This window comes from Phyllopteryx taeniolatus, unplaced genomic scaffold, assembly GCF_024500385.1.
Source record: "Phyllopteryx taeniolatus isolate TA_2022b unplaced genomic scaffold, UOR_Ptae_1.2 contig_154, whole genome shotgun sequence".
Taxonomy (NCBI): Eukaryota; Metazoa; Chordata; class Actinopteri; order Syngnathiformes; family Syngnathidae; genus Phyllopteryx; species Phyllopteryx taeniolatus.
The window spans coordinates 5,063-26,315 of record NW_026903076.1 but is presented as its reverse complement, the minus strand read 5'-3'; the positions used below and the strand labels follow the sequence as shown (position 1 = coordinate 26,315).

Below are 21,253 nucleotides of genomic sequence, written 5' to 3'. Positions count from 1 at the left end.
CGTGTGTGTGTTCCGGGTTTTGTCTTCCCCCCCCCTGTTTCACACACACCTGCTCATGTGAGCATCTTCATCACCTGTGCCTCGTTCACCCTAATTACCCCTTGTATATAACCTCGTGTCTCATTTCCTCTCGTTGCCAGTTCGTTGTACCTTGTCGTCGCGTTCCAGCATTCCTTGTTTCCACGTCATAGATTCACAGTAAGACCTGACCCTGTTCCGATTATCGACCTTGTCTCTTTGCCTCATGTTTTTTGATACTGTTGCCTCTCTTGGATTGCCTGCCTGTGTACCGACCTATGCCCGTCTATTAAACCTCTCTTTTTGGAAACTGTCCATTTGTTTTGGAGTCGTGCATTTTTGGGTCCTATCCTCTGTTCCGTTCATGACACGCTTGTAATTAGTCAGTGATTGGAATGCATGCCAGACTTATTTAGAGTCGTTAGCGCTAAACTGTTTTTCCAACTTTGCTGCATAGTTCCTCTTTGCAATGTTAATTTCTTTAGTCAGCTGGTTTCTAGCTCGATTATACAGGGCCCTGTCCCCGCTCTGATATGCGTCCTCGTTAGCTTGGCGAAGCTGCTTAAGTTTAGCAGTGAACCACGGCTTGTTGTTGTTGAATGTGCGAAATGATTTTGTTGGTACACACATATCTTCACAGAAACTGATGTAGGATGTAACAGTGTCCATATATTCATCCAGGCTGCCAGCTGAATTTTCAAAGACACTCCAGTCTGTGCAGTCTAAGCAGCTTTGAAGTTCCATCTTTGCTTCATTGGTCCACTTTTTCACTGTTTTCACTGTAGGCTTCGTGCATTTAAGCTCTTGCCTGTACGTCGTATTAAGTGAATTAAGCAGTGATCAGACGAGCACAGGTATAGCACGTTTTTTTAGCGTAGTGTAGCAGTGGTCTAAAATGTTATTTTACCTGGTAGGACATTCGATGTGCTGCTTGTTTTTAGGGAGTTCGTGGTTGAGTTTAGATTTGTTAAAGTCCCCGAGAATAATGAGGGGTGAGTCCGGGTGTTTTTTTTCAATTTCATTGACTTGTTCGGCGAGCGTTAGCAGTGCGGCGTTGGTGTTAGCTTGAGGCGGAATGTAGGCGCCAGCCAGGATGAATGATGCGAACTCACGCGGCAAGTAGAATGGCTTACAGTAAAAAAACAACGACTCCAAATGCGGGCTGCAGTGTGTGCTGAGCTCCGTGACGTCCGTACACCATTGTTCGTTGATATAGAAGCATATTCCGCCGCCCTTTGTTTTCCCAGATGATTCCATGTCGCGGTCTGCTCGATGAATATTGAAGCCGGAAAGCATGACGGCGCCATCGGGTACAGCATCGCAAAGCCAGGTCTCCGTGAAGCACATAGCGGCGGAACGTCCGAAGTCTTTACTGGTCTTTAACAGAAGATGAAGCTCGTCCATTTTGTTGGGTAGGGAGCTTACCTTCGCGAGGTGGATCGACGGGAACGCCAGTCTGTGTCCTCTCTTGCGGAGTTTCACCTGAATGCCGGCTCGCTTCCCTCTGTGGTGCCGTTTCCGTCTCCATGCGCCGAAAACCGCGGACGCCGCCGCGGTAAGTAACTCGGGGAAAAAACTTTGTGTAAGTGAGTCGTGTAATGTCTCCAAAGACAAACGAAAAACACAAAAACAAAAACAATACTAGAGAGCGCGTTACCGAGGCGACCACACTGGTCGTCGCCATCTTGGTTTTTATGTTAGAGTTACCATTTTGGTTAACGAGCTAACAACCACAGGGCAATTGCATTGTCGACTTGTTTAGAAAAATGTTTCAAGGAATTTAATTGTCATACCAACACATTTAAACATGCTATGGGCAATTTGGAGTCTTCAATTAACCTACCCTGCATGTTTTTGAGATGTAGGAGGAAACCGGAGTACCTGGTGAAAGTGTGTGTTTAAAAAGCACTTTGTATTTGTCAGTTTGGGGGAATACAGTTACTCTTGTTCATGCATTGTTGACCTTCAGTCGGACCAAAATGGAAATGTATGGTACACATATTGCAAGTATTGACTGAGGAGAAGAAGGTTGCTGTTCCAATGACAACTGGAGAGTGTTGCAGTTGGGTGGACTTATCCTGTTTCACATAATAGATAGCAGCTGTTTAGATTGCCAACAGGACCCAGTGAGAATTGAACTCACAACCCCTGGCTTACAAGACCAGTGCTCTCGCACCTGAGCTATGAGGCCTTCTTTTAGTGTTTTAGCTCATGAGCTAACAACAAATTTTACAAAATGAAGAGCAAAGTGGAAAAGTCTGTGATCTGCTTGTTAACCATAGTGCTAATGGTAGGTTAGGAAGGGATGACAGAGTACGTCATGGCTTTTGACACGCTCAAAATGGCTATACAGAAAGCTGGTTTCCCACCTTGGCTAGCATCATGTATAACAAATGTGAAGCTAGACTTCTGGCCTCAGTGAGAATTGAACTCACGTCCCCTGGTTTACTAGACCAGTGTTCTAGCCACTGAGCTATGAGGCCTTTATTTTCATGTTAGAGTTACCATTTTGGTTAACGTGCTAACAACCACAGGGCAATCGCATTGTCGGCTTGTTTAGAAAAAAGAAGGAATTGAATTGTCATACCAACACACATTTAAACATGCTATTGGCAATTTGGAGTCTTCAATTAACCTACCCTGCATGTTTTTGAGATGTGGGAGGAAACCGGAGTACCTGGTGAAGGTGTGTGTTTAAAAAGCACTTTGTATTTGTCAGTTTGGGGGAATACAGTTACTCTTGTTCATGCATTATTGACCTTCAGTCGGACCAAAATGGAAATTTATGGTACACAGATTACAAGTATTGACTGAGGAGAACAAGATTGCTGTTCCAATGACAAGTGCAGAGTGAAGCAGTTGTGTGGAGTTATCCTGTTTCACATAAACGATAGCAGATGCTTAGATTGCCAACAGGCCCCAGTGAGAATTGAACTCACGACCCCTGGTTTACAAGACCACTGCTCTCACGGCTGAGCTATGAGGTCAAGCAGCGTTATGAAAATCCAAGGACAACAATCCTTAAAATCCAAGAACATTGAGAAACCATTGACCTGCAGGTTTTTGAGGTATTCTAAGGACAACTGCATCACTTTTTCCAGTATATTTTCTTGGTTAACCCAACCACTGGCTTTGTAGACTGTTAAATATATTGTAGAAGTTATCATTTATTTGGTTAGCTTGCATTAGTATTTTGGACGATTTTGAGAAAGGAAGATGTCTCGCCTTCAAGATGACTCAGCAGGAATCATCCGATAGAAGGGCGCCTTCATGGCAGGTGTTGGTCTCATGTCTTCACCTTGAAACCCTCCCCTTAGTGTGTTGTGTCTTGTAAGCTTAGTATGTTATGTCTTGTAACTCAGAAACCTCCCTATTTCAAATAAATACAGGAGCGCCGGGAGAGATTGTTGAGAGCGTGATGAGAGGCTGTAATCTGAACAATCTCCCATACGCCCTCCTCATGAGCAAAATAAACCAGCGTCTTCATTCCTTTTGTGTCTATTTTTATAGGTGTTGGGTGAGATAGATCCAACATTAAATTGGTCCGAGCCGGATGTCAACACACCCGAGGATTCCAGTTGTGGAGCCGACTTCCAGTTAAGAGACCGTGGCCATGGCAAGTAAGACCCTTTACGGGACTGGTCTTCATTCTCCTCAACTGGGATCTGAAGGTTGATGACAATCCACAGGATTGAAGACCACTTTGGTGAGTTAAATTATTATTATTATTTTTTTTAAAAAGGATTAAAGAGTGAGTGAATTGCGCGACAAAGAAGTCTGCGGCAGAATAAAGCTTGTGTAATACGAGTCACTGGCAAGTAAAAGAGGGACGGCGGAGTCCGAGAAATTCCGCGAGGACGTCGGAGTCCTGTACGTACTTAAATTCCGTGTTTCCGTCTGTTTGTAAAAACGTTACTAGTATCATGTGAATGTGTAAAAGTATGAATGTATAAAACAGGATTATAAGTGACAACTGGGTTTGGAAGCAGATGCAAGAATCCTCCGCCCGTGTCGGTAGAAGTTTGAGGATTACCAAAACCCAGACATTCATTGTCACCCTGTCATTTTGAATAAAGTCAGTATTTAGGTCCCTCTAGGTGCAAATAAACTGACTTCCAAATTCACAAAATGGGAAAAAAATAACAGTAAAACGGATCCAAAAGAACGCTTAACGTGTAAAGACTGGAAATATGTTCAACTCCAAAACCCTTCCAAAATAAAACATTTAAACACGTGGATAACCAAATACGGTTTCACTGGGCAGCTAAATTCGCAAAAATTGGTTTAACTTCGAGACGAAATAAAATGTCGACACAAAAATAATATATAAAAAATAGAAAAAGAGGGATATGACGACTTATTCTTCTGGCTAAACATGGCGTCTAAAAGAGAAAAAGGAAGTAAGAAAAATAAGGACTTAGAAAGTGAACAGAAAAGGCAGGCAGAAGAAATGTTTCAAAGACAGAAAGATGACGAGACAGGACCAGTGGTAAGAGTAAGCGAGAAAAAGATGGTTGAGAAAAAAGTGTGAAAAGAATGATTGAGGTGGCAAATCCAAACGTCCAAGAGGACCACAAAGAAACTATTTTGGTTTATAGGACCTGGACTAATGAGGATGTGAAAAAGGCCGTAGCCGGCATCACACCCTACAAAGTAGACATTGATATGAGAAAACGTTACGACATGCGACACCTGCTAAAATTACTATAGATTATCTGGACTCAGACAATGAAGCAAAAGTCGCGGCAGGAATCCTTTTACCAGACCAATTAAAGGAACTGTATAAAAATACAAGTGTCCCACACATTTCATTGTGCAAAGATTCTCCAGATGGAGAGACATGCATCAAAGATTCATTGGCCTAACTGCATCATCTCGCAGAAGAGGGACATAAAGTTAACAGAAATAAATTGCAATTGTGTAAAAGGCAAGTCAAATATCTAGGCCATAATTTTAGTGTAGGAGGAAGGACTATATTAGAAGACAGGAAAGCTATAGTCTTAAAAAACCCTAAACCACAGACGAAGGAACATATAATAATCATTTTTAGGTCTGACAAATTATTGTAGAGCATGGATTCCAAACTATGCAGAAATTGTTGCACCATTGTCAAAATTAATGTATGAAGACAACCTTAAAATGACATCACCTGTTTAATGGAATACAGAGGCAGAAAAAGCCTTCTGTGACATTAAACAACATTTGGTGTCCAGTGCTGCGCTGGCCCTTCCAAATTATGATAAATCATTCATTCAAATGGTAGATTGTAAAAGCTATTACATGACCTCCGTACTTACACAACAATACGGTGATAAGCTAAGACCAATAGCTCATTTTTCGACTAAATTGGACAGCGTGACGTGTGCATTACTGCATTGTGTCAGAGCAGTTGTGGCAGCCTTGATGGCAGTGGAGAGCAGTTCCACAATTGTGTTATTTCATCCATTAACTCTTAAGGTCCCACATACAGTGTCTGCTCTCCTATTGCAAACGAATATGGCGTTTTTATCACCTGTAAGACATTTATCTTGCATGGCCATCTTGCAGTCACAACCACATTTGACCGTTGAGCAATGCACAACCTTAAATCCAGCCACACTAATACCCTTACCTGATGAATGATTGTCAGGAATTGGCTGAACAAGCTGCTGAATTAGTAGCATTAACTGAGGCATGCAAACTAATGATAAATAAAGATGTTACAATCTATACTGATAGCCAATATGCGTATTCCACAACAAGAATGGAATTATTGGGAAAAACAAAGTGCAAAACTACAAAATGAAATTTTATATGAGCACAGAAGGGAAACAAACACTTCCAAAAAAAAAAAAAACTATTCAAATGGGCTGCTACATTGAGCTATGGTGTGTCACATGTCTCAACCGGAGGGATGGTGGCACAGATACATCGACACTTTACAGCCCTAAAAAATAGCAGAAACACGTGGGTTCATTTAACACACTGTAAAAGAGTCATTTCAGCTGAGTACTCAATTAGGGAAAGTGAGCAAATGTCTGATAACGGAGCGGGAGCAGATGTGTAGATTCTGAAAACGCTTGCTGGTCAGTGAAGAAAAAAGACACCAACCCTTTTAGTGAGAACTCAGCAGAAAGGCTATGAGAAAAGTTATGAGATTCGATAGGTTGTTACGTAGCAACTTTGTTTACTATGGTGTTGGTTTTGTTTATGTGGTATATGGGACGTCCCACCCTGAATGATACCAACTGAGAGGTGTAAATCATGGGATCCTCTATATCACGTAACAAAAGCAGACAAATACAAACCAATGTTTTCTACTTGAGTAGCACCGAGTAATTTTACTTGTATAAACATGATGAGTAAAGGCAAGAAATTAGGACCACTGTATACCCTATGCCTGTTCAAGATTTAATGGAAAAAGCACCAATGTTGTTGTCAAATCTAGAACATAGACAAAAAAGAGATTTGTCCTGGCAGGGGCAAAATTATCCAACATAAAACATACATCGACGCCATAGGTGTTCCTCGTGGGGTTCCTAATCAATACAAATTAGCTGACCAAGTTGCAGGAGGATTTGAGTACCTCATATGCTGGTGGTGTATGATTAATAAAAATGTTGATGGGATAAACTATATCCACTTCAATGTACAGAGATTAGGAAATTTGACTCAGAGTGGGTTGGAAGCTGTGCATGAGCAGCTCAAGGCTACCTCTTTAATGACGTTCCAAAACCGCACCGCTGTCGACTTGCTCCTCGCAAGAGAGGGAGGTGTTTGCGGTATGTTTGGAGAAGAAGGTTGGACATACATTCCAAACTACTGCTTCAGATGGCAGCTTCACCAGAGCCATCGATGGTCTACGGACCCTCAATCAACACTCTGGTGTGGACACCTCCTTGTGGGACAGCTGGATGGACGTTTTTGGGAAATACAAAACCCTAATTTCACCAATATTGATATCAATTGCTGTTTTTGCAGCCATTCTGACATTGTGTGGATGTTTTTGTATCCCATGCATTCGGGCTTTAATCAGTAGATTAATTACCACAGCAATTACCCCCATGGAGGAACCGTATGGAGCAGATGTATCCTTTACTGGATGTTGATAATGATGACGATGATGATGATGATGATGAAGATGATGTTGTTTTACCTGATTTGTTTCCTGATCCAGGTGATTACGATGTTTAAACTACAACATTCATGTATGACAAGTTTACTCTGAGTGTAAATGTATTTGTTTCATGAAAAATTATTCTACAGTTAAAAATCGAAATGAAGTGACTGTAAAATGATATTAGAATTTGTGCAAATACATGATAAACAGGAGGAAAATGTTAACTATATTGTAGAAGTTATCATTTATTTGCTTAGCTTGCATTAGTATGATGGAGGATTTTGAGAAAGGAAGATGTCTCGCCTTCAAGAAGATGACTCAGCAGGAATCATCCGATAGAAGGGCGCCTTGACCAAGGACGTGGCCGGGGACGTGGCTGGTGTTGGTCTCATGTCTTCACCTTGAAACCCCCCCCCCCCCCCCCCTTAGTGTGTTGTGTCTTGTAAGCTTTGTATGTTATGTCTTGTAACTCAGAAACCTCCCGATTTCAAATAAATACAGGAGCGACGGAGAGAGATTGTTTAGAGCGTGATGAGAGGCTGTAATCTGAACAATCTCCCATACGCCCTCCTCATGAGCAAAAGAAACCAGCGTCTTCATTCCTTTTGTGTCTATTTTTATAGGTGTTGGGTGAGATAGATCCAACAAGACCATGGCTCGTACCAATGAGGCACGAGGCCTCACTCTTTGGTCTTGCGTAATCCTTTTCTGGTGAACAAGCCAACACAGCACTAACGAAGACAGAAGATTACTGATACATTGAAGTACCAATAGCAACATCCGCATCACAGCCCATAAACCATATAACTTGTCATCTGGCCCCAGTGAGAGTTGAAATCATGACCCCTGGTTTACAAGACCAGGGCTGAGGATATGGGTTGGAGTGCTTGCAAATAGTGCATGATAGTTGCAGTATATGGTTATTTGTTCTTGAGAAAACTTCATAATGCAGGGTTGACTGAGCATAGGGGGACTGATATAAGGGCTACAAAATGATACCTTAGTATGTTCAGCAACAATGTCCACAGGACGTATACTACCAACTCAAGAATGGTTAGCATAAGCATAGAATATGTGAATTTCTTGGGTAGCCCCTCATTAGACTCTGGTCCTGTAGATGTTTATAATTTACAAAGCCACTCCCACCACACTTCAGTTGTACAGCCGGGTCCACAACCCCCTGTCCTGACGGCTTCCACTCCTGTCCCTGTCCTGTCCAGTCCTGTGCTATCTTGTTGTATCCTTCCCACACAGGATGTAGCACAACTGACCCATACAACACTCGATTCTGCGTAATTGTACTCGATTACTTTCCTCATCTTGTTAACAACTAGAGTTTCATCTTTTGTTGTCTTCTTTTCCTATATTCTTTTGCTACCTTTTCACAGTCTCCTTTTTTTGTTTCTGAAATTGCCCTTTAAAAACTTTGCTCTATTCGACTGAACGATTGTAATTCTCAATAAATATCCATTAGAATACAAAGAAACCACAACTCAAGAATGGTTAGCATAAACATTGAATCTGTATTTGGGTGGTAGGCCCGAGTGAGAATTGAAATCACGACCTCTGGTTTACAAAACCAGTGCTCTCGCCCCTGAGATAAGAGACCTTCGGTTAGCATTTTAGCTCATGAGCTATCACCTAATTTTACAAAATGAAGAGCAAAGCTTTGAAATGTCTGTGATCAGCTTGTTAACCATAGTGCTAACGGTTGGTTAGCAAGGGATGACAGAGTACATCATGGCTTTTGATACGCTCAAAATGACAATTCAGGAAGCTGGTTTCCTACATTGGCTCGCGTCATGTATAACAACTACGAAATTAGACTTCAGGCCTCAGTGAGAATTGAACTCACGACCCCTGGTTTACTAGACCAGTGCTCTAGCCACTGAGCGATGAGGCCTTTCCTTTCATGTTAGAGTTACCATTTTGGTTAACGAACTAACAACCACAGGGCATTTGCATTGTCGGCTTGTTTAGAAAAAGGAATTGAATTGTCATACCAACACACATTTAAACATGCTATGGGCAATTTGGAATCTTCAATTAACCTACCCTGCATGTTTTTGAGATGTGGGAGGAAACCGGAGTACCTGGTGAAAGTGTGTGTTTAAAAAGCACTTTGTATTTGTCAGTTTGGGGGAACACAGTGGCGGCACGCTGGCCGACTGGTTAGAGCGTCAGCCTCACAGTTCTGAGGACCCGGGTTCAATTCCCAGCCCCGCCTGTGTGGAGTTTGCATGTTCTCCCCGTGCCTGTGTGGGTTTTCTCCGGGCACTCCGGTTTCCTCCCACATCCCAAAAACATGCATGAATAGGAGACTCTAAATTGCCCGTAGGCATGACTGTGAGTGCGAATGGTTGTTTGTTTGTATGTGCCCTGCGATTGGCTGGCAACCAGTTGAGGGTGTACCCCGCCTCCTGCCCGATGACAGCTGGGATAGGCTCCAGCACGCCCACAACCCTAGTGAGGAGAAGCGGCTCAGAAAATGGATGGTTGGATGGGGAACACAGTTACTCTTGTTCATGCATTGTTTACCTTCAGTTGGACCAAAATGGAAATTTATGGTACACAGATTGCAAGCATTGACTGAGGAGAAGGTTGCTTTTCCAATGACAACTGCAGAGTGTAGCAGTTGGGTGGAGTTATCCTGTTTCACATAAACAATAGCAGATGCTTAGATTGCCAACAGGCCCCAGTGAGAATTGAACTCACGATGCCTGGTTTACAAGACCAGTGCTCTAACGGCTGAGCTATGAGGCCTTGAGTTTGACCCTAGTAAATGGCAGGATAAGAGCAATGGAGTGTGATGTTGGTATTTTGAAAATCCAAAGACAACAATCCTGCAAATCCAAGAACATTGCTTTGAATGGATGAGACAAAACATTGACCTGCAGGTTTTTGAGGTATTCTAAGGACAACTCCATCACTTTTTCCAGTATATTTTCTTGGTTAACCCAACCACTGGCTTTGTAGACCATGGCTCGTACCACTGAGGCATGAGGCCTCACTCTTTGGTCTTTCGTAATCCTTTCAGTGAACAAGCCAACACAGCACTAATGAAGACAGATGAGATATGACACCTTCTGTTAGCATTTTAGCTCATGAGCTATCACCTAATTTTACAAAAAAAAACAAGAGCAAAGTTTGGAAATGTCTGTGATCAGCTTGTTAACCATAGTGCTCATGGTAGGTTTGCAAGGGATGACAGAGTACGTCGTGGCTTTTGACACGCTCAAAATGATTACTCAGGAAATTGGTTTCCTACCTTGGCTTGCATCATGTATAACACCTACTAAACTAGACTTCAGGTCACAGTGAGAATTGAACTCACGACCCCTGGTTTACTAAACCAGTGCTCTAGCCACTGAGGTATGAGGGCTTTCTTTTAAGAACCAGAATCATCTTTATTTTTCAAGTATGTCCAAAAAAAGTCCGGGAGTTGGGATTGGTCAAATATGAAACAAAAAGTGGCCTAAAACAACCATCCATCCATTTTTTGAACCGCATTTCATCACTAGGTTCGCGGGTGTACTTAAGCCCACCCCAGATGACTTTGGGCAAGAGGTGGGGTACACCCCGAATTGGTTGCCAGCCATTCACATTGAACTTTTCTTCAAATAATAAATGTCTTATATTAATGGAGGCATGAGTAACTAGACTCTTGTACTTACTGTTCCCCTTCACCATATAGGAAGCAGTCAGCAGGTGGCTCCAAGTCACAGCTGAATGAAATAAGTGCAATCAAACAAAAATGGCGACTTGAAGAAGGCGGGTTTCTCAAACCAATGGTGGTGTACCTGCAACCCAATGTAGTTGAACAATCTCAGAACCATCAGCTAATACCAATGGCTGGGTTGTGAAATCGATGCATTTTTTTGTGTTGTGGGCAGGGAATCTCTTATACAACAGATGGATTAAAAATGTGCTCGAGTTTTTTTTTAATCCAATGTTGGTTCAAATTGACCAAACCTCTGACCCAACTACACCAAATCAACAGTTGAGTTACAAGTTTGACCCAGCTTTTTTTAGTGTGGACATACATACATACATACATACATACATACATACATACATACATACATACATACATACACACATACACACATACATACATACACACATACACACACACACACACACACACACACACACACACACACACACACACACACACACACACACATACACACACACACACATACACACACACACACATACACACACACACACACACATACACACATACACACATACACACATACACACATACACACATACATACATACATATTCCCTCATCATCTTTATTTGCCAAGTATGTCCAAAACACACAAGGAATTTGTCTCTGGTAGTTGGAGCCGCTCTAGTACAACAGACAGTCAATTTACAGAACACTTTGGAGACATAAAGACATTGACAAAAAACAACAACAAACAACAATTGTGCAAAAAGATGCAGAGTCCTCAGTTCGAATGGCTAATAACGCAATAGTCCGGTGCAATGACCATTGTGCAAAGGGCACTGAGACTTCAAGGAGTGTATGCGGTTTAAAGTGACGAGTACTGCGATAATCTGGGACAATGGTTGTGCAAATGTTACAGATACTCCTCAATCAGTGTGCAAATGGAGCAGATGCTACTCTGGCATGAGTGGCCACTATATGCAAATAGTGCAGCACGGCGAGACAACTACAGTGAGTGCACGAGTAATACATAATACAGAAATGTGACAACGAACTCAAGTCAAAAAATTGCCAGCTTGTTGTAATGGAATTGTAAGTTAGCTGTTCAAGAAGTTGATTGCAAGAGGGAAGAAGCTGTTGGAATGTCTACTAGTTCTAGTTTGCATTGATCGGTAGCGCCTACCTGAGGGAAGGAGCTGGAAGAGCTGGTGACCAGGGTGGGGAGGGTCCGAGAGGATTTTGCACGCCCTTGTCTTAGTTCTGGCAGCGTGCAAGTCCTCAAGGGTGGGTAGGGGGGTACCGACAATCCTTTCAGCAGTTTTGATTGTCCGTTGCAGTCGGAGTTTGTCCTTTTTTGTAGCAGCACCAAACCAGACTGTGATGGAAGAACACAGGACTGATTCGATGACCGCTGTGTAGAACTGTCTCAGCAGCTCCGGTGGCAGGCCATGCTTTCTCAGAAGCCGCAGGAAGTACATCCTCTGCTGGGCCTTTTTGAGGACGGAGTTGATGTTGGTCGCCCACTTCAGGTCCTGGGAGATTGTAATTCCCAGGAACTTGAAGGTCTCGACGGTTGACACAAGGCAGCTGGACAGCGTGAGGGGCAGCTGTGGCGAAGGATGCCTCCTGAAGTCCACGATCATCTCTACAGTCTTGAGCATGTTCAGCTCCAGGTTGTGTCGGCCGCACCACAGCTCCAGCCGCTCCGCTTCCTGTCGATATGCAGACTCGTCACCGTCCTTGATGAGGCCAATGACAGTGGTGTCATCTGCAAACTTCAGGAGTTTGACAGTCGGGTTCGCTGAGGTGCAGTCGTTCGTGTAGAGAGAGAAGAGCAGCGGAGAGAGGACACAACCTTGGGGCGCCCCAGTGCTGATGCTGCGTGTGGATGAGGTGGCCTCCCCCAGCCTGACCTGCTGTGTCCTGCCCGTCAGAAAGCTGTAAATCCACTGGCAGATGGCAGGTGAGACGCTGAGCTGGAGAAGCTTGGATGAAAGGAGTTCAGGGATGATGGTGTTGAACGCTGAGCTGAAGTCCACGAACAGGATCCTCGCGTAGGTCCCTGCACTGTCGAGGTGTTCTAGGATGAAGTGCAGTCCCATGTTGACTGCATCATCCGCAGATCTGTTCGCTTGGTAGGCAAACTGCAGGGGGTCCAGCAGGGGACCTGTGACACTCTTGAGGTGGTCCAGCACAAGACGTTCAAAGGACTTCATGACCACAGATGTCAAAGCGACAGGCCTGTAGTCATTCAGACCCGAGATTGCAGGTTTCTTGGGGACTGGGATGATGGTGGAGCGTTTGAAGCTCCATATACTGCAACTATCATGCACTATTTGCAAGCACTCCAACCCATATCCTCAGCCCTGGTCTTGTAAACCAGGGGTCATGATTTCAACTCTCACTGGGGCCAGATGACAAGTTATATGGTTTATGGGCTGTGATGCGGATGTTGCTATTGGTACTTCAATGTATCAGTAATCTTCTGTCTTCGTTAGTGCTGTGTTGGCTTGTTCACCGAAAGGATTACGCAAGACCAAAGAGTGAGGCCTCGTCCCTCATTGGTACGAGCCATGGTCTTGTTGGATCTATCTCACCCAACACCTATAAAAATAGACACAAAAGGAATGAAGACGCTGGTTTCTTTTGCTCATGAGGAGGGCGTATGGGAGATTGTTCAGATTACAGCCTCTCATCACGCTCTAAACAATCTCTCCCGTCGCTCCTGTATTTATTTGAAATCGGGAGGTTTCTGAGTTACAAGACATAACATACAAAGCTTACAAGACACAACACACTAAGGGGAGGGTTTCAAGGTGAAGACATGAGACCAACACCAGCCACGTCCCCGGCCACGTCCTTGGTCAAGGCGCCCTTCTATCAGATGATTCCTGCTGAGTCATCTTCTTGAAGGCGAGACATCTTCCTTTCTCAAAATCGTCCATCATACTAATGCAAGCAAAGCAAATAAATGATAACTTCTACAATATAGTTAACATTTCCCTCCTGTTTATCATGTATTTGCACAAATTCTAATATCATTTTACAGTCACTTCATTTCGATTTTTAACTGTAGAATAATTTTTCATGAAACAAATACATTTACACTCAGAGTAAACTTGTCATACATGAATGTTGTAGTTTAAACATCGTAATCACCTGGATCAGGAAACAAATCAGGTAAAACAACATCATCTTCATCATCATCATCATCGTCATCATTATCAACATCCAGTAAAGGATACATCTGCTCCATACGGTTCCTCCATGGGGGTAATTGCTGTGGTAATTAATCTACTGATTAAAGCCCGAATGCATGGGATACAAAAACATCCACACAATGTCAGAATGGCTGCAAAAACAGCAAGTGATATCAATATTGGTGAAATTAGGGTTTTGTATTTCCCAAAAACGTCCATCCAGCTGAGTGTTGATTGAGGGTCCGTAGACCATCGATGGCTCTGGTCAAGCTGCCATCTGAAGCAGTAGTTTGGAATGTATGTCCAACCTTCTTCTCCAAACATACCGCAAACACCTCCCTCTCTTGCGAGGAGCAAGTCGACAGCGATGTGGTTTTGGAACGTCATTAAAGAGGTAGCCATGAGCTGCTCATGCATGAGCTTCCAACCCACTCTGAGTCCAATTTCCTAATCTCTGTACATTGAAGTGGATATAGTTTATCCCATCAACATTTTTATTAATCATACACCACCAGCATATGAGGTACTCAAATCCTCCTGCAACTTGGTCAGCTAATTTGTATTGATTAGGAACCCCACGAGGAACACCTATGGCGTCGATGTATGTTTTATGTTGGATAATTTTGCCCCTGCCAGGACAAATCTCTTTTTTGTCTATGTTCTAGATTTGACAACAACATTGGTGCTTTTTCCATTAAATCTTGAACAGGCATAGGGTATACAGTGGTCCTAATTTCTTGCCTTTACTCATCATGTTTATACAAGTAAAATTACTCGGTGCTACTCAAGTAGAAAACATTGGTTTGTGTTTGTCTGCTTTTGTTACGGGATATAGAGGATCCCATGATTTACACCTCTCAGTTGGTATCATTCAGGGTGGGACGTCCCATATACCACATAAACAAAACCAACACCATAGTAAACAAAGTTGCTACGTAACAACCTATCGAATCTCATAACCTTTCTCATAGCCTTTCTGCTGAGTTCTCACTAAAAGGGTTGGTGTCTTTTTTCTTCACTGACCAGCAAGCGTTTTCAGAATCTACACATCTGCTCCCGCTCCGTTATCAGACATTTGCTCACTTTCCCTAATTGAGTACTCAGCTGAAATGATTCTTTTACAGTGTGTTAAATGAACCCACGTGTTTCTGCTATTTTTTAGGGCTGTAAAGTGTCGATGTATCTGTGCCACCATCCCTCCGGTTGAGACATGTGACACACCATAGCTCAATGTAGCAGCCCATTTGAATAGGTTTTTTTTTTTTTGGAAGTGTTTGTTTCCCTTCTGTGCTCATATAAAATTTCATTTTGTAGTTTTGCACTTTGTTTTTCCCAATAATTGCATTCTTGTTGTGGAATACGCATATTGGCTATCAGTATAGATTGTAACATCTTTATTTATCATTAGTTTGCATGCCTCGGTTAATGCTACTAATTCAGCAGCTTGTTCAGCCAATTCCTGACAATCATTCATCAGGTAAGGGTATTAGTGTGGCTGGATTTAAGGTTGTGCATCGCTCAACGGTCAAATGTGGTTGTGACAGCAAGATGGCCATGCAAGATAAATGTCTTGCAGGTGATAAAAACGTTTGCATATTCGTTTGCAATAGGAGAGCAGACACTGTATTTGGGACCTTAAGAGTTAATGGATGAAATAACACAATTGTGGAACTGCTCTCCACTGCCATCAAGGCTGCCACAACTGCTCTGACACAATGCAGTAATGCACACGTCACGCTGTCCAATTGAGTCGAAAAATAAGCTATTGGTCTTAGCTTATCACCGTATTGTTGTGTAAGTACGGAGGTCATGTAATAGCTTTTACAATCTAGCATTTGAATGAATGATTTATCATAATTTGGAAGGGCCAGCGCAGCACTGGACACCAAATGTTGTTTAATGTCACAGAAGGCTTTTTCTGCCTCTGTATTCCTTTAAACAGGTGATGTCATTTTAAGGTTGTCTTCATACATTAATTTTCACAATGGTGCAACAATTTCTGCATAGTTTGGAATCCATGCTCTACAATAATTTGTCAGACCTAAAAATGATTATTATATGTTCCTTCGTCTGTGGTTTAGGTTTTTTTAAGACTATTGCTTTCCTGTCTTCTAATATAGTCCTTCCTCCTACACTAAAATTATGGCCTAGATATTTGACTTGCCTTTTACACAATTGCAATTTATTTCTGTTAACTTTATGTCCCTCTTCTGCGAGATGATGCAGTTAGGCCAATGAATCTTTGATGCATGTCTCTCCATCTGGAGAATTTTTGCACAATGAAATGTGTGGGACACTTATTTTTATACAGTTCCTTTAATTGGTCTGGTAAAATGATTCCTGCCGTGACTTTTGCTTCATTGTCTGAGTCCAGATAATCTATAGTAATTTTAGCAGGTGTCGCATGTCGTAACGTTCTCATATCAATGTCTACTTTGTAGGGTGTGATGCCGGCTACGGCCTTTTTCACATCCTCATTAGTCCAGGTCCTATAGACCAAAATAGTTTCTTTGTGGTCCTCTTGGACGTTTGGATTTGCCACCTCAATCATTCTTTTCACACTTTTTTCTCAACCATCTTTTTCTCGCTTACTCTTACCACTGGTCCTGTCTCGTCATCTTTCTGTCTTTGAAACAACATTTCTTCTGCCCGCCTTTTCTGTTCACTTTCTAAGTCCTTATTTTTCTTACTTCCTTTTTCTCTTTTAGACGCCATGTTTAGCCAGAAGAATAAGTCGTCATATCCCTCTTTTTCTATTTTTTATATATTATTTTTGTGTCGACATTTTATTTCGTCTCGAAGTTAAACCAATTTTTGCGAATTTAGCTGCCCAGCGAAACCGTATTTGGTTATCCACGTGTTTAAATGTTTTATTTTGGAAGGGTTTTGGAGTTGAACATATTTCCAGTCTTTACACGTTAAGCGTTCTTTTGGATCCGTTTTACTGTTATTTTGTTCCCATTTTGTGAATTTGGAAGTCAGTTTATTTGCACCTAGAGGGACCTAAAAACTGACTTTATTCAAAATGACAGGGGGACAATGAATGTCTGGGTTTTGGTCATCCTCAAACCTCTACCCACACGGGGCGGAGGATTCTTGCATCTGCTTCCAAACCCAGTTGTCACTTATAATCCTGTCTTATACATTCATACTTTTACACATTCAAATGATACTAGTAACGTTTTTACAAACACACGGAAACACGGAATTTAAGTACGTACAGGACTCCGACGTCCTCGCGTAATTTCTCGGACTCCGCCGTCCCTCTTTTGCTTGCCAGTGACTAGTATTACACAAGCTTTATTCTGCCGCAGACTTCTTTGTCGCGCAATTCACTCACTCTTTAATCCTTTTTTAAAAAAAAAATTACAAAATTTCACTCACCAAAGTGGTCTTCAATCCTGTGGATTGTCGTCAACCTTCAGATCCCAGTTGAGGAGAACGAAGACCAGTCCCGTAAAGGGTCTTACTTGCCATGGCCACGGTCTCTTAACTGGAAGTCGGCTCCACAACTGGAATCCTCGGGTGTGTTGACATCCGGCTCGAAGGACCAATTTAATGTTGGATCTATCTCACCCAACACCTATAAAAATAGACACAAAAGGAATGAAGACGCTGGTTTCTTTTGCTCATGAGGAGGGCGTATGGGAGATTGTTCAGATTACAGCCTCTCATCACGCTCTCAACAATCTCTCCCGGCGCTCCTGTATTTATTTGAAATAGGGAGGTTTCTGAGTTACAAGACATAACATACTAAGCTTACAAGACACAACACACTAAGGGGAGGGTTTCAAGGTGAAGACATGAGACCAACACCTGCCATGTCCCCGGCCACGGCCTTGGTCAAGGCGCCCTTCTATCGGATGATTCCTGCTGAGTCATCTTGAAGGCGAGACATCTTCCTTTCTCAAAATCGTCCAAAATACTAATGCAAGCTAAGCAAATAAATGATAACTTCTACAACATATTTAACAGTCTACAAAGCCAGTGGTTAGGGTAACCAAGAAAATATACTGGAAAAAGTGATGCAGTTGTCCTTAGAATACCTCAAAAACCTGCAGGTCGTTTTCTCAATGTTCTTGGATTTTAAGGATTGTTGTCCTTGGATTTTCAAAACGCTGTTTGACCTCATAGCTCAGCCGTGCGAGCAGTGGTCTTGTAAACCAGGGGTCGTGAGTTCAATTCTCACTGGGGCCTGTTGGCAATCTAAGCATCTGCTATCGTTTATGTGAAACAGAATAACTCCACCCAACTGCTACACTCTGCACTTGTCATTGGAACAGCAAATTTGTTCTCCTCAGTCAATACTTGTAATCTGTGTACCATCAATTTCCATTTTGGTCCGACTGAAGGTCAATAAGGCATGAACAAGAGTAACTGTATTCCCCCAAACTGACAAATACAAAGCGCTTTTTAAACACACACCTTCACCAGGTACTCCGGTTTCCTCCCACATCTCAAAAACATGCAGGGTAGGTTAATTGAAGACTCCAAATTTCCCATAGTATGTTTAAATGTGTGTTGGTATGACAATTCAATTCCTTCTTTTTTCTAAACAAGCCGACAATGCGATTGCCCTGTGGTTGTTAGCTCGTTAACCAAAATGGTAAGTCTAACATGAAAATAAAGGCCTCATAGCTCAGTGGCTAGAGCACTGGTCTAGTAACCCAGGGGTCGTGAGTTCAATTCTCACTGAGGCCAGAAGTCTAGCTTCACATTTGTTATACATGATGCTAGCCAAGGTGGGAAACCAGCTTTCTGTATAGCCGTTTTGAGCGTGTCAAAAGCCATGACGTAATCTGTCATCCCTTCCTAACCTACCACAGTCTTTTCCACTTTGGTCTTCATTTTGTAAAATTTGTTGTGAGCTCATGAGCTAAAACACTAAAAGAAGGCCTCATATCTCAGGTGCGAGAGCACTGGTCTTGTAAGCCAGGGGTTGTGAGTTCAATTCTCACTGGGTCCTGTTGGCAATCAAAACAGCTGCTATCTATTATGTGAAACAGGATAACTCCACCCAACTTCTACACTCTGCAGTTGTCATTAGAACAGCAACCTTCTTCTCCTCAGTCAATACTTGCAATCTGTGTACCATACATTTCCATTTTGGTCCGACTGAAGGTCAACAATGCATGAACAAGAGTAACTGTATTCCTCCAAACTGACAAATACAAAGTGCTTTTTAAACACACACTTTCACCAGGTACTCCGGTTTCCTCCAAAATCTCAAAAACATGCAGGGTAGGTTAATTGAAGACTCCAAATTGCCCATAGCATGTTTAAATGTGTTGGTATGACAATTAAATTCCTTGAAACCTTTTTCGAAACAAGTCGACAATGCAATTGCCCTGTGGTTGTAAGCTCGTTAACCAAAATGGTAACTCTAACATAAAAACCAAGATGGCGACGACAGTGTGGTCGCCTCGGTAACGCACTCTCTAGTATTGTTTTTGTTTTTGTGTTTTTCGTTCGTCTTTGGAGACATTACACGACTCACTTACACAAGGGGAGACTTGCTAACCATCAAGGAGGCTACCCCGGTTATTCTTTCACCAACTTTCACAAATCCGCTCAGTTTTTTTGGAAAAGCAACCTTGTTCTCCTCAGTCAATACTTGTACTGTTTTTTCCCATTTTGTGAATTTGGAAGTCAGTTTATTTGCACCTAGAGGGACCTAAATACTGACTTTATTCAAAATGACAGGGTGACAATGAATGTCTGGGTTTTGGTAATCCTCAAACTTCTACCCACACGGGGCGGAGGATTCTTGCATCTGCTTCCAGACCCAGTTGTCACTTATAATCCTGTCTTATACATTCATACTTTTACACATTCACATGATACTAGTAACGTTTTTACAAACACACGGAAACACGGAATTTAAGTACGTACAGGACTCCGACGTCCTCGCGGAATTTCTCGGACTCCACCGTCCCTCTTTTACTTGCCAGTGACTAGTATTACACAAGGTTTATTCTGCCGCAGACTTCTTTGTCGCGCAATTCACTCACTCTTTAATCCTTTTTTTTAAAAAAAATTACAAAATTTAACTCACCAAAGTGGTCTTCAATCCTGTGGATTGTCGTCAACCTTCAGATCCCAGTTGAGGAGAACGAAGACCAGTCCCGTAAAGGGTCTTACTTGCCATGGCCACGGTCTCTTAACTGGAAGTCGGCTCCACAACTGGAATCCTCGGGTGTGTTGACATCCGGCTCGAAGGACCAATTTAATGTTGGATCTATCTCACCCAACACCTATAAAAATAGACACAAAAGGAATGAAGACGCTGGTTTCTTTTGCTCATGAGGAGGGCGTATGGGAGATTGTTCAGATTACAGCCTCTCATCAGGCTCTCAACAATCTCTCCCGGCGCTCCTGTATTTATTTGAAATAGGGAGGTTTCTGAGTTACAAGACATAACATACTAAGCTTACAAGACACAACACACTAAGGGGAGGGTTTCAAGGTGAAGACATGAGACCAACACCTGCCATGTCCCCGGCCACGGCCATGGTCAAGGCGCCCTTCTATCGGATGATTCCTGCTGAGTCATCTTGAAGGCGAGACATCTTCCTTTCTCAAAATCGTCCAAAATACTAATGCAAGCTAAGCAAATCAATGATAACTTCTACAATATATTTAACAGTCTACAAAGCCAGTGGTTGGGTTAACCAAGAAAATATACTGGAAAAAGTGATGCAGTTGTCCTTAGAATACCTCAAAAACCTGCAGGTCAATGTTTTCTCAATGTTCTTGGATTTTAAGGATTGTTGTCCTTGGATTTTCAAAACGCTGTTTGACCTCATAGCTCAGCCGTGCGAGCAGTGGTCTTGTAAACCAGGGGTCGTGAGTTCAATTCTCACACACAACACACTAAGGGGGGGGGGGGGTGTTTCAAGGTGAAGACATGAGACCAACACCTGCCATGTCCCCGGCCACGGCCTTGGTCAAGGCGCCCTTCTATCGGATGATTCCTGCTGAGTCATCTTGAAAGCGAGACATCTTCCTTTCTCAAAATCGTCCAAAATACTAATGCAAGCTAAGCAAATAAATGATAACTTCTACAATATATTATGTAATTTCATGTTCTCCCCGTGCCTGCGTGGGTTTTCTCCGGGTACTCCGGTTTCCTCCCACATCCCAAAAACATGCATTAATTGGGGAATCTAAATTGCCCGTAGGTGTGACTGTGAGTGTGAATGGTTGTTTGTTCCTATGTGCCCTGCGATTGGCTGGCAACCAGTTCAGGGTG

The 21,253-nt window shown here is 42.6% G+C and overlaps 4 non-coding genes across 4 annotated transcripts; 1 reads left to right on the top strand and 3 right to left on the bottom strand.

Annotated features, from left to right (window-relative positions):
- Positions 1 to 2,428: 2,428 nt before the first annotated feature.
- trnat-agu (transfer RNA threonine (anticodon AGU)) lies at positions 2,429 to 2,501 on the bottom strand. Its single transcript has one exon. It is a non-coding gene; the product is annotated as a tRNA-Thr (tRNA).
- A 6,446-nt stretch (positions 2,502 to 8,947) lies between these two features.
- On the bottom strand, positions 8,948 to 9,020 carry trnat-agu (transfer RNA threonine (anticodon AGU)). Its single transcript has one exon. It is a non-coding gene; the product is annotated as a tRNA-Thr (tRNA).
- A 787-nt stretch (positions 9,021 to 9,807) lies between these two features.
- On the bottom strand, positions 9,808 to 9,880 carry trnat-ugu (transfer RNA threonine (anticodon UGU)). Its single transcript has one exon. It is a non-coding gene; the product is annotated as a tRNA-Thr (tRNA).
- An 8,749-nt stretch (positions 9,881 to 18,629) lies between these two features.
- On the top strand, positions 18,630 to 18,702 carry trnat-agu (transfer RNA threonine (anticodon AGU)). The gene has a single exon. It is a non-coding gene; the product is annotated as a tRNA-Thr (tRNA).
- Positions 18,703 to 21,253: the final 2,551 nt, after the last annotated feature.